Raw genomic sequence first — 14113 nt, 5'->3', positions numbered from 1 at the left:
AGAAGCAGAAAGCCTGTTAGGGAATCCATGAAGGAGCAAAAGGGGCGCTCAGGGAAGACAAGGCTATAGCAGAGAAACTGAATGAATTCTTTGCTTCTGTCTTTACAGAAGATGTAAGAGATCTAACTGTACATGATTTGGTTCTCAAGAGTGATGATGCAGACAAACCGAAAGACATCTCAATGAACCTGGAAGATGTACTGAGCTAAATTGATAAATTAAAGAGTAGTAAATCACCTGGACCGGATGGCATACATCCAAGCGTACTCAAAGAACTCAAGCATGAAACTGAGGGGAGTCTTGCCTCACCAATTAGCTTCATTTCTTTGAAGGCGTGAATAAACATGTGGATAAAGGTGAGCTGGTTGATGTGTATCTAGATTTTCAGAAAGCTTTTGATAAAAGTTTCTCATGAGAGACTCCTGAGAAATTTGTGTGTCAACATTTTTATTGATGATTCCACCTGGTAACACATCCATTAGAGTACATACATAACAAATTTTAAAGCTATCGTTCTTATGTACATTAATCTTAAAGTTGCTATCATCAGTTTTTGTTTTTATAACAGTACCCTGTCTTATCCCCCTCCCCCCTCACTACCTTCACTTTTGCCATGAAAACTGAAAAAAACAATAGTCAGCATGTTACATTAAACTCAAACCGTAATTCCAATAGTAACACCTTACATTATTCCGTGATTGAACCTCTTATTACTATTATTCCCCCCTCCCCTCCCACTCATCCCCTCCCCCCTATCTTTTTAAAAACTCCATGCTCATTCGTAATCCTTTCATGATCTAGTCATAGCCATCCTCTTTATTTTCCTATATTTAATGTGTTGGTAAAGGTTCACTGCCTTACTGGTGCTTCTTAAAGCTCTATATACCAGTATCCTCTCTGTCTATTGTATTCCTTGTCCAGACTCCCCCCCCCCCCCCCCCCCCAAAGATACCCTGAGACTCCCTCTCCCTCATGACTCTTCCTTCTCCTTCTTAATGCGTAGAAAATTTATTCAACACTGCACTTCTCGCTTTATGGGAAATACTTTGCAAATATTTATTCCAAATAGAAACAAACTCCTGAGAAATTTAAAGAGTCATGGAATAGGAGGCAAGGTTCTGGTGTGGATTACGAATTGGTTATTGGACAAAAAATAAAGGGTAGGGTTAAATGGTCATTTCTCTCAATGAAGGAGGGTGAACAGTGGAGTGCCACAGGGATCTGTACTGGGGCCGTTACTATTTAACATATTTATAAATGATATGCAAATCAGAAAAACGAGTGAGGTGATCAAATTTGCAGGTGATACAAAACTATTCAAGGTTGTTAAAACACATGTGGACTGTGAAATATTGCAGGAAGACCTTAGGAAATTTAAAGACTGGGCCTCCAAATGGCAGACATGTAATGTGGACAAATGCAAGGTGATGCACACTGGAAAGAATAATCTGAATCAGTTACCTAATGCTAGTGTCCACCTTGGGGGCCAGCCTCAAGAAAAAGATCTGGGTGACGCAGTAGATTATACGCTGAAATTCTCTGCTCAGAGTGTGGCGGCGGCCAAAAAAGCAAATAGGATGCTAGGAATTATTAGGAAAGGGATGGTGAATAAGACCGAAAACACAATAATGCCTTTGTATCACTACATGGTGCGTTCGCACCTTGAGTACTGGTCGCCGTATCTCAAAAAAAGATATAGAAAAGTCTAAAATAAGAGCTACCAAAATGATAAAGGGGATGGAACTCCTCTCGTAGGAGGAAAAGCTAAAGAGGTTTGGGCTCTTCAGCTTGGAAAAGAGATGGATGAGGGGAGATATGACTAATGTCTACAAAATCCTGAGTGGTGTAGAATGAGTAGAAGTAAATCAATTTTTTACTTGTTCCTAAAGTACAAAGACTTGGGGACCTGGCTTGGCAACTGTTCGGAAAACAGGATGCTGCACTAGATGGACCATTGGTCTGATTCAGTATGGCTACTCTTATGTTCTCATGTAAGTGTTGCCCTCTGGTATTAACCATCTCCAGTAAACCACTCCCCATACTAAACTGGTTTCCAACCAGAAGTTAGTCACAAATGAACAGTTTGAAGGCAGCTCAACCCCACACTCCTCTTTGGGCAGGAGGAAATATAGGAAAGGGACTTGGAGACCTCCAAGTATTTTCTAAGTGCAGAATTCCTATTTACTAGAAAGACACTTCCAGAATGCTCTTTTAATCAAGTGGAGAAAAAGACCTCAGTGCAAAACACAACAAACCCAGAAGACTGGTTAGAGCTTTATTTCCATCACTGTCCAAAATATGCCAATATGATCCAAAAGGATTCTCAACTTTTCAAATATTATAGAGTCCATCCCATTCTAACTTGGACTGGATTTACAAGAATGCTTTAATTTACAAGTCATGTGTTTTCCAGCACAGTGGGAGCAAAAAAAAAAAACATAAATCCCCACTGTTGCATCAATGTAAACTGCCAACCACAAACATTTTACTTATCTTAAGAGATGAGTAAGCCAACAGTGGCACTCTGATAATCCCAATAAAGGCCTCTGTTTTGCAGAAAACTGGAAGGAGAACTTCTTCACTTCTCTACAGGCAAACACTGCATTGAAATGGTTTGCATCTCCCTCCCCCCCCCCCCCCCAATACTGTTCACCAGCCCCCCTAATAGTCCAGCATCTCTTTCTCTTCCTCTCCCCACCCATAAGTGAAGAATCTTTCCCTTTCTCTCTGCACCCACCTCCCACGGTCCAAGTCCAACGTCTCTTACTCCCTCCACCCCTCCCTCTCTGGCAGTCTCTAAACTTGCCCTGGGTCACCAGCTGCATCAGTGATGCAAGAAGCTACTTCTGGCCACTCCAGCGAAGGCCTTCCTTCAGCCATGTTCTACCCTCATAGAAACAGGAAATTGCATCAGAGGAGACATCACAGGACAGGACAGTCTGAGTGAGGCTGGGGGGGGGGGGGGCACCCGGAAGCAGCATGCTTGCATGCATCACTGACAAAGTTAAAAGTTCATTTGATGATAGCTCCTTTATATTAAAAGAGATACAACATTTAATAATATCATGATAAAACAAAGAAATCTGTTTTTTTTAATTGTCCACCCGAAAGTAAACAAAACACTAATACAATGAGAGAACAGGGGGAGGAAAAAAAAAGTTACAGCAGCATATTCCAAGACGGGATGATAGGGAAAGGCTAAAACAAGGGGGGAGAGATCTCTTCTGTTGAGAAATGCAGGCCCACTGGAAGATTTGAGAACCGCCGGAGGAGGAAAGACACTGGATCTATAAAAACGGGAGAGAGTAGTCGAAAGAGCAAAAGGAAACAGTTTGCTGCCCCCTACATTACTTACCGGGTTGCACCAGGCCAGCCCTCTAAACGATTGTCTATGACTGCACCTGTCTGCTACTGAGCGGAATAAGTGTAAGACACATAGCACCCCAAGTTGTTAGTTATTGTCACATGTTTGCTTATAGCACTCGTTACAAAAGGGAGTTAACAGAACAAAGGACCGGTATCATTACCAAACAGTGTCTGTCTTCTCCTCACTGCTGCTGTGCATCAGTTTCTGATATAAACACCCAACAGGTCAAGCCCTAGCGATACCAAGTCACAGGCGTTCGGAGACCGAGGTTCCGTTCTCTCCCCGTGGTCCTGCCATCTCGCCTCCCTGCTCGCGATCCAGCACCTCTCCTTCATTCTCAAACTCCCTCCCCAACCCTACTTTCAAACTGATGCCTTAAATCGCCCGCCACCGGCCCCGCCGATTTCCTTCTCTGGCGTCCCGCCCCCTTCCCTGACGCATCTTCTCTCAGGCCGCCATGCCAAAAAAAAAAAAAAAAAAGGAAACTGCATTTGCGTGTGGACGTCCATGAAGGAAAAGTGTGGGGTTTGTTGTGGGTGATCTGATCTCAAAAACGGGTGGGAGTTTCAGAATGAGGGGGGGGGGGGGGGGGGACGAGAATCGCTGGGCTGGGATTGGGGGCTTGGACTGTAGATAAAGCGATACATGAGCAAACATTTGGGTTATAATGAAAGGGTTGAAGGGGAGGGAGGGAGAAAAGGATAAAATATTGATGATAGACTTTAATGATGTATAAATACAAGAATGATGTATCATTTAAAATGTCAAATTTAATGGCTGTGTTTAAAATGTTAACTCATCAATAAAAAACTGTTGAAACATAAAGCGATACATGATAGTAACATAGTAGATGACGGCAGAAAAAGACCTGCACGGTCCATCCAGTCTGCCCAACAAGACAAACTCATATGTGTCCGTTTTTGTGTATATCTTACCTTGATTTGTAACTGTCATTTTCAGGGCACAGACCGTACAAGTCTGCCCAGCACTATCCCCGCCTCCCACCACCAGCTCTGCCACCCAATCTCGGCTAAACTCCTGAGGATCCCAGGGGGGATGGACGGAGTAACTCGTGTGTGAGCCAGTGGCGTAGCCAGAAGTCAATTTTTGGGTGGGCCAACAGGTTGGATGGGTGGGCACTAGACAGTGGTTTGCTGGTAAATGTTTAACAACAGGCTCTCTCCCTGGTCCACCTCTGTGCCCCCCCCCTCCCCCCCCCCCCCCCCCCCCCGGTCCACCTCCCCTCAAAATTGCAGAGCTGGCTATAGCCGGGGAGAGAGCCTGGGTGTCGAGGCAATGCATTACTCTCTCCAGGAAAAAAAATTAAATGATCCCAGGTGCCAATCTAATTCATGTTTAATGTGGGATAAAATGCCATAAATAAGTAAATAAATATAAACTTTTAATGTTGAGCACCTGATTCTCAAAGTGGACATATTCCAAACACTATAATGAAAATAAAATTATTTTTTTCTACCTTTGTTGTCTGGTGACTTTGTTTTTCTGATCATGCTGGCCCAGTATCCGATTCTGCTGCTATATGTCCTCTTAACTCCGTTTCCAGGGCTTCCTTTCCATTTATTTCTTTCCTTTCCTCCTTTCTTCTTCATTTCTGGTCCTCCGCAGACTTGACTGTCCAGTGGATCCAGCTTCTACCTATTTTCTCCATCAATGTGCAGTTTTTCTCCTCTCTTCTTTTCCCCTCATATCATCTCCTTCCACTCTCTTCCCTTCCCTCCATCCATGTCAGCATTTCTTCTCTCTCCCTTCCGCTCCATCCATGTGCATCTCCTTTCTCTGTCTTCCCTCCCCTCCATCCATGTCCAGAATTTCTTCTTTCTCCCCTCCATCCATGTGCATCTCCTTCCTGTCTTCCCTTCCTTCATGTCCATCCCAGACCAACAATTCTCTCCCTGCCCTCTCCTCCATCCACCCATGTCCAGCAACCCTCCTCTCTCCCCTGCCCTCCCCTCCATGTCCGGCAATTTCTCCTCTCTCCCTGGGCCCTGTCCTCCCATCCATGTCCATCGAGGCTCTTCTCTCCCCTTTGACCATTTCCCTCTCATTCCCTTTCCAGCACTCCTAGTCCCCCCTCTGTCTCTCCCTTACCCAGTCTCCTAAATTCCTCCCCCCATCTTTCACCCACTTCATTAGTCCCCCATTCCCCATACTCTGTACTCACCACCCCTCCCAATCCCATCCTTCCCTCTGCTCACCAACAATAAAGAACGACAACGTGGACGCAGGCAGCAGCTCACAGGTTTGCTTCCTGTGATTTGAGTGAACGGCGACGGCTGCGCGGGGGAGTAGAAAAAGATTTTCTAAACGGCTTCCAGTTCCTTCCCTCCTTCTCTAGTCGCAGCGGCGAACTGGCGCGGGCGGCCAGTAAAAGCATAAAGTAACCAGGCTCTTCGACTCCGTCCGTCCTTCGCTTCCCTGCTCTCTCAGCGCGTCACGCCCACCCGAAAGGAAATGACATCAGAGGAAGGCGGGATGCGCTGAGAGAACAGGGAAGCGAAGGACGGACGGAGTCGAAGAGCCTGGCTACTTTATGCTTTTACTGGCGCCGCCGCGAGTCTGGAGCGATCAGATGAGCCAGAGCGGGTACCGTTTCTGCTGCAGTGTGTGTGCGCTTGGGTGGGCGGGCTGCCGGGCGGGCGGGCCTGAGCTGAAATTGGGTCCACCCGTAGCTACGCCCCTGGTGTGAGCTGTTCAGTGTCTGCTTCTTTGGGGTTGATGCCTGGGGCTAGCTTTGAACTTGTTCAGTTCCTATGTTGCAGTTGTCCATGAGCTTCGTCAGGAGCCTGTAGAGTCTCCTTCCTAGACTCCTGGCTGTAATTGCACTATACAGCATGGACCTGCACATGCACTGTGCATTCCCATACTTACTGCTTTTGAGTTTGTAAATGCTAGACTTTCCCATTTCCTCTAGCTTTATTTTACTGATATCACAATTTTGAAAAAAAATCTTTTTCCTTTTAACCACTTTGAGTATAATTTCCTAAATCGTGTGTGTGAGTCACGTTCTGCATTGGAAATTACTTTTATAAAAATGTGTGGATGGATGCATATGTTAGTACGCATATATATGTTTGCCTGTAGGTGTTCTTAGGGGTCTGCATTTGAGTGGAGCTATTGTATACCTGCATATTTTATACTGTGTGTGCCTGCATCAGAGTTCACCATCTAGTTGCACTTTATATGAATCAGGTGTAACTTTGTGTGATAACATTTGTGCATTGCTGGGGATTATTATTGTAGGAGTTTCTTGAATAAAGGCAGTTAAGTGTGTAACTTGTTGTCTTTATAAAACAGAAACGTGGGTTGATTTTTTTTTTTTAATTAGCCCTTAGTTGTAAAATTACTTCCCACGTGTATTAATTTTGCAGCTATCTGAATCTATGTCAGAAGTTCCCCTTCAATCTGCTCCCTCTTACTATTAATAAAGGTGACTGGAGGTTTGAAAAATATACTTCACAGAACCATATTTGACTAAACATTTATATAGAATTGGAAAGTTATTGATGAAAGTTTAATTCAGCCTTACTTGTACAAAGTCTCCTACCAAGTTACGGATTCACATGGCACATCCATCACATCTTTAGTTAGAGCCGCTCACCGTGCAGGTTTACTGGCTTGTAGGAAGCTTTTATAGTTAGCTTCAGTTGTGTATGACACAGGCTGGGTAGCCAGCTGGAATGAACAGAGCACCTGCCTGCCTGACAGGACATAATATTTAAGGGCCCTGTTTACTAAGGTGCGCTAGCATTTTTAGTGTGTGCACAAAATTAGCACGCTGTGTAGGAGCCCATATGAATATTGTGGGCGCCTACACAGCGCGCGCTAAAAGCACTGACGCGCCTCTAGCGCGGCTTAGTAAATGGGGCCACGTTTATAAATTTCTGCCTTTGTTCATTTTTTGTTCATAAGTCATCATTTCTAAAAGTCATGAATGTTCTTGATACTGACGGTTGTCTACTAACAGTCTATAAACGTTGGTTTACTTTTTACTTGTTGACATGTATCCCTTGGTCTTACACCTCTGAACTGTAGTGAATTAAAGGAACTTCAAACTAGAGAGCTGCACGGGAACGGGGTTTGCAGAAACGGAAGCAGTTCCTAAGGGGTTCCCACGGGGATGGAAGCAGTTCTGCAGGGTTCCCGTGGAAGTGTAAGCTACACCTGCACCAGCCTCTCATCTACCAAGTACCAAGTTCTTTGAGTGCTGTCTCCTCCTCCTCCTCCTCTTCCTCCTTGCTTTAACAGCACAAATGTGGAAAATCTTCCATTAAGGAGGTGGTAGAGACACAAATGATGATGGAATTCAAAAAGGCGTGGGATGAACTCAGTGGATCTCTAATTAGAAAATGGAAGTTATAAAAAACCTAACCATAAATGGCTGCATGTGTGTGGATGTGTGAAGTAATGCTTAGATTGCGACTCTGGCTGTGATTAACTAGGGCCAATACCGGGCAGACTTGTATGGTCTGTGTCTAATATATGGAAGTCTGGTTTAGGATGGGCTGGAAAGGGCTTAGATAGCAACTTCAGTGGCTGGAACATAAGGACATTTCTGGACAGATTTTTACGATCTGTGTCCCACAAATGAGAAGACGCATAGACTGGAGTAAATGAGAAGACGCATAGACTGTAGTGGGCTTCAACGACTCCAGCAGTTGGAACATAAGTATAGGGCCAGGTAGACTTCTATGGTCTATGTTCCAGAAACACAAAAGAAACACCATAATCAAGTATATAATATCACACTCGTTGATTTAATCATTAATTGATAATGAGTGTGACTATTGGGCAGACTGGATGGACCATTCAGGTCTTTATTTGCTGTCACTTACTATGTTACAATTAATCCTCTTTGCTCCCAGGCTGATGAGCAGACCTCAGCACTGACACAGGCATGAGCATCAGATGCCACTTGACCTACTGGTGGATGCATGCTGTGACCTCTCAGCACACAGTGCCAGTAAATCAGAGACAAATCTTACATGTGCACACCAGAGTGTTCCAAGTTTCAGCTTCCATTCCTTCCTTACCTACAGTGCTGTGGCTCAAATCCAGAGAGAGACTGAGGGAGCAGACTGGAATTTTCTTTTATGTCTCATTAAATTCTTACAGTGATGGGTGGGAATGGGTTAAATTCTTGCGGGGATGGGTTACATTTTTGCGGGGATGGGTAAGATTCCATCAGGGACGGGCGGGGATGGGTAAGATTTCTGTCCCCGTGCAACTCTCTAGTCTGTGTCCCACAAATGAGAAGATGAATAGGCTGGAGTGGGCTTCAAGGGCAACTCCAGCAGTTGGAACATAAGGATAGGGCCAGGAGGACTTTTATGGTCTGTGTCCCAGAAATGCCACAGAAAGACCATAATCAAGTATATAATATCACAGTCACTGTTGATTTAATCATGAATTGGTAATGATTGTGACTATTGGGCAGACTGGATGGACCAATCTGGTTTTTATCTGCTGTCATTTACTATGTTACTATTAATCCTCTCTGCTCCTGGGCTGATACGCAGACCTCAGCTCCGACATAGGCATGTGCATCAGATGTCACCTGACCTACTGCCGCATGCATGTGGCGATCTCTTAGCACACAGTGCCAGTGAATCAGAGAAGTCTTACATGTGCGAACCAGAGTGTTCCAACTTCCGTTCCTTCCTTGCCTGCAGTGCTGCGGCTTAAACCCAGAGAGAGACTGAGAGAGCTGACAGCAATTTTTTTTATGTACCATTAAATTCTTGAGGGACTGGGTGAGGACAGGTTAAATTCTTGCGGGGACGGGTGGGGATGGGTTAGATGCCCCGCGGGGACGGGTAGGGAGGGGTTAGATTCTCCCATGGGGTTGGGCCGGGATGGTTTAGATTCCCCACGGGGACGAATGGGAATGGGCGGGGACGGGTTGGATTTCTGTCCCCGTCCAACTCTCTACTTCAAACTCTAGGTCCTTATGTACCATATCCTTTGCACACCACTTTCCACAACAGAACTACTGTTTCACAAACACTCTTGATTTCTATTGCTCCTCCTATTACAAAGTCCTCAATGTAAAAAGCCTCTGTTCCAGTAGCTTTTAGTTATCTTAAGGCTCATTTTCTCTTGACAAAAAAAAAAATCTCTGAAAGCTAATGTTTTTTTTTAAAGTTTAATTTCTTTTATTGCTTTTCAATAGAACATTAAAATAAGAGCTTGCAGCGTGACAAGTAACAAATTACAATGCAAGGCAAAATAGGAGCTCACAATCATGAAAGAGAACAGTACCAGAATTAAAATGAAAAGGAGGAAGGGGAAAGTGGGAAAGAAAAAAAAAGAATTTACAACAGGACATGAAGCATGCATATGCCACAAGATACACCAAGTTTGGTAATCATCACTTTATATCATTAAAGTAAGTTACAAGAGGAAGCCATTTTCTCCTATACAGGGTAAAACGAGAAGATTTATTTGCAAGGTACGTTTCATATTTGTAAGTTTGAAACAACAAGTTCCACCATTCTTGGTAAGTGACTTGATGTAAGGACTTCCAGTGCGAAAAGATTCCTTTTAGAGCTAGATACCATGGTGTTAACAAGGATACATTCAGTGGTGTGCTGGAGCCGGCTCGCACCGGCTCGCAAGAGCCGGTTGTTACATTTTTAAAGTTCTTGTGAGCCGGCAGGTGAGCCGGCTCCCAGGGGTGGCGCAACCCGGTGGTAAGTGAGGTAAGCATGGCAGGAGGGCGCCACAAGCCATGCTTACCTCATCCCCCGCCGCTCTGGGGGGGTTTAAATTGTTGATAGCTCCATCGCAGAAGCCGCAGTTAAAGCCCGTCTCTAGCCTTCCCTTCGTTCCCATCAGTGTCCCGCCTTCTTCTGACATCATTTCCACGAGGGCAGGACACTGACAGGAAAGAAACGAAGGGAAGGCTAGAGACGGGCTTTCACTGCGGCTGCCGCAACGGAGGCAGGGGAGCGAGGAGAATTGTTGGGTGGGTATGGATGGCTGGAGGGGGGTAGGAGAGTGAACAGAATTGCTGGGTGGGTGTGGATGGCTGGAGGGGCAGGGGAGAGGAGAGAATCACTGGGTGGGTGTGGATGGCTGGAGGGGGGGAAGGGAGTGAAGAGAATCGCTGGGTGGGTGTGGATGGCTGGAGGGGGGCAAGGGAGCGAAGAGAATTGCTGGGTGGGTGTGGATGGCTGGAGGGGGGGGCAAGGGAGCGAAGAGAATTGCTGGGTAGGTATGGATGGCTGGAGGGGGGCAGGGGAGAGAGAAGAATCGCTGGGGTGGGTGTGGATGGCTGGAGGGGGGCAAGGGAGCGAACAATCGCTGGGTGGGTGTGGATGGCTGGAGGGGGGGCAGGGGAGAGAGGAGAATCACTGGGTGGGTGTGGATGGCTGGCTGGAGGGGGGCAAGGGAGCGAAGAGAATTGCTGGGTGGGTATGGATGGATGGAGGGGAGGCAGGGGAGCGAACAGAATCACTGGGGTGGGTATGGATGGCTGGAGGGGGGCAGGGGAGAGAGGAGAATCGCTGGGTGGGTATGGATGGCTGGAGGGGGGCAGGGGAGAGAGGAGAATCACTGGGTGGGTGTGGATGGCTGGAGGGGGCAAGGGAGCAAAGAGAATTGCTGGGTGGGTATGGATGGCTGGAGGGGAGGCAGGGGAGAGGAGAGGATCACTGGGTGGGTATGGATGGCTGGAGGGGGGCAGGGGAGAGGAGAGTTACTGGGCATGGATGGAGGAGAGGGAAGGGAGAGAAAAAATGCTGGACATGGATGGAGGGGAGGGAAGAGTGAGGAAGGAGATGAGATGAGGGAAAAGGAAGAGAGGAGAAAAACTGCACATGGATTAAGAAAATAGGCAGAAGCTGGATCCACTGGACAGTCAAGTCTGTGGAGGACCCAGCTTTTATTTACGGATGTAGGACAAGAAATGAAGAAGAAAGGCGAAAAGTAAATAAAAAAAATGGAAAGAAAGCCCTGGAATCGGAGTTAAGAGGACAGATAGCAGCAGAATCGGATAGTGGGCCAGCATGATTAGAAAAACAAAGTCACCAGACAACAAAGGTAGAAAAAAATCATTTTATTTACATTATAGTGTTTGGAATATGTCCACTTTGAGAATCAGGTGCTCAACATTAAAAGTTTATATTTATTTACTTATGGCATTTTATCCCACATTAAACATGAATTAGATTGGAACCTGGGATCATTAAATTTTTTTTCCTGGAGTAATGCATAGCCCCCCTCCCCCCAGGCTCTCTCCCCAGCTATAGCCAGCTCTGCAATTTGGGGGGCACAGAGGTGGACGGGGGCGCAGAGATGGATGGGGGGGGGGCGCAGAGGTGGACCGGGGAGAGAGCCTGTTGTTAAACATTTACCAGCACACCACTGGATAATTTCATTGGGATTCAATAAGCTTTTAAGGTGCTGATCTTTAAGTATTACAAATTTAAAAGTCATTGAGCCAGGAAGGTGGAAAATATCTACCAGCTGTGCCCAGATTTCTTTCCAATAATTTTGGATACACACACAGTCAAATATAAGGTGCTTAATATTACCTATTTGAGACTGACAAGACCAACATAGGTTGGAATTAAATAGCATTCATCCTATGCGGCATCCACAAAGTTCTATGCATAAAGAAATATAAAGACTGGATCGTTGAAGAAGAGAGCATCTAAAGAGGGAGTTCCATAACTGCTCCCATAATTTATCTGAAATAGGCTGCTGAATGTCTTCCTTCCAGCATTCTCGCAAACCTGTACACTTAGTAGGGAACTTACTTAAAAGATGTTTATAGATGCAGGAAGCAGCATGACCAGAATGCTGGAGCCTCAGATTGAAATCAGTAAGCTCAGGGGTTTGAGACAATAGCTGAATTTGTAATTTACTTTTTATTAATATGGAACTAATCTGTAGCCATTGATAAAATTGAGTGTCCGGCAGCAAAAATTCCGCTTTCAGATCTGAGAAAGACTTCCATGTCTGGTTATTTAGATGCAGGGCCGTGCCGGTGCGGTAAGCGGGGTAAGCGCCGCAGGGGGGCGCTATCCTCTGGGGGGCGCCGCCGCTGCGTGCTTACCCTGCCCTCCCGCTCCCATGTAGGAACTGCCCGCCCTCTTCTCCCCCCCAAGATCCCGTTCCTTTTTTTTTTCTTTTAAATTTACCTTCCTCCGGCAGCGCAGCGTCAGTGAAGGAGGCGGCGCTCCCAGTCCCGACGTCTCTAGCCTTCCCTTGTTCGCTGCTCACTGCCCCGCCTTCTTCTGACTATCATCATCTTAATGGTATCCAGCCTTCCCCACCAAGTGAGATTTAATGGAGACCATGCAGCTAGAGAGGATTCAGCTTGCGCAAGTATTTTGTCTGAGTTAATTTTAATAGTGGTAACAAGATCCCTGTCAAAGAGAACACCAAGGTACTTAAGAGAGGAGGACATCCATTTGAGAGGCAATCCTTGAATGGAAAAAGGAGTGCAGACGTCATTCAGAGGCATCAGTTCTGTTTTATCCCAATTTATTTTATAGCCTGAAATCTTTGAAAATCTAGAAATTAGGCTAATGAGGGCTTCCAAAGAGGATTGAGGATTGGTGAGGTATAGCAGAATATCGTCTGCATATGCAGAAAGTTTAAACTCCTCCTTACCCAAAGAAATACCAGCAATGTCCTTTGAGCTACGAATTGCCACTAAAAGAGGCTCGAGGGCCAGATTGAACAACAAGGGCGAAATAGGATAGCCCTGTCTGGTGCCTCTGTGCAAAGTAAATGGATTGGAAAATTCACCATACTATACGTGCCGAGAGTAGAGAGTAAAGCAGCTGCAGCATACGTATAAAGGATTCAGGGAAACCAAACTGATATTTCCATACTACCCGGTCAAAGGCCTTCTCCACATCAAGGGAGACAGATAATACGGGATATTCCCTCAATTGGGCAAAGTGGATAACATGGCATAGTAACCTGGTATTATCAGCACCGCATCTAAACTTAATAAAGCCAGCCAGATCTCTGTGTATAAGTGAATGAACAATGTTTTCAATTCTGCAGCTCAAAATATTTGCATAAATTTTATAGTCCGTGTTTAGAAGCGAAATCGGCCTGTAATTTTGTACAAGAGTGCAGTCTCTGTTAGGTTTAGGCAGCACTATAATGTTAGCATCCAAGAAGCGACCTGAAGAAGAAGACTCCAGCAGTACTTGAAAGTAGGACAGTAGATGAACTTCTACAGAAGATGAAAAGGACTTATAAAACTCCACTGGTAGACCATCCGGACCTGGTGCTTTGCCTAGTGGTAACTTATTGATTGCAGAGACAATCTCATCGTGAGAAATAGGCTTGTTAAGTTGGCTGATATGGCGGTCCGAGACGAGTGACAGCTGCAACTCTGAGAGAAAACTGGAAATGTCAGTGTCCTGAGTTGCAAATTCTGAAGAATATAGTGACATATAAAAGGATTCAAAAGTCTCAAGAATTTGAGAAGGGGAGGTTAATAAGGAACCTGCAGATGACTTAATTGACGCAATCCTCTGTCTTGTTCTTTTGGCCTTGAGATAAGTTGCAAGATTTTACCAGCTTTGTTTGCTTCTGAGTAGTACATAGCACTGTTTGAAAGTAATCACATTAGAGATGCTTGACAGCAGGGGCGTATCTGGAATCCGGCGGTAGGGGGGGCCAGAGCCAGAGAGGGGGGCACATTTTTGCCTCCCTCCCCCCTCCCCCCCCACCGCCGCCGCCTCTGCCTCTCTCCACCCC

At 45.7% G+C, this 14113-nt stretch overlaps 1 protein-coding gene across 7 annotated transcripts in view; it reads right to left on the bottom strand.

Moving 5' to 3' along the window:
• Positions 1-3704, bottom strand: part of DEUP1 (deuterosome assembly protein 1) — an 83907-nt gene extending 80203 nt beyond the window's left edge. For 5 of the 7 annotated variants that reach the window (XM_030200178.1, XM_030200181.1, XM_030200182.1 and 2 more), the window contains exon 1: positions 3528-3704. The gene's annotated coding sequence lies outside the window, so the exon portion shown is untranslated. Of the gene's footprint in view, positions 1-2737; positions 2852-3355; positions 3430-3527 lie in introns of those variants that run through there. The other 2 variants (XM_030200180.1, XM_030200179.1) reach the window with 2 other exon arrangements.
• Between the last annotated feature and the right edge of the window lie 10409 nt (positions 3705-14113).

The sequence above is a fragment of the Microcaecilia unicolor genome, chromosome 4, assembly GCF_901765095.1.
Source record: "Microcaecilia unicolor chromosome 4, aMicUni1.1, whole genome shotgun sequence".
Taxonomy (NCBI): Eukaryota; Metazoa; Chordata; class Amphibia; order Gymnophiona; family Siphonopidae; genus Microcaecilia; species Microcaecilia unicolor.
Note: the sequence above shows the minus strand (reverse complement) of the source record. Positions and strands in the feature narration are given on the sequence as shown.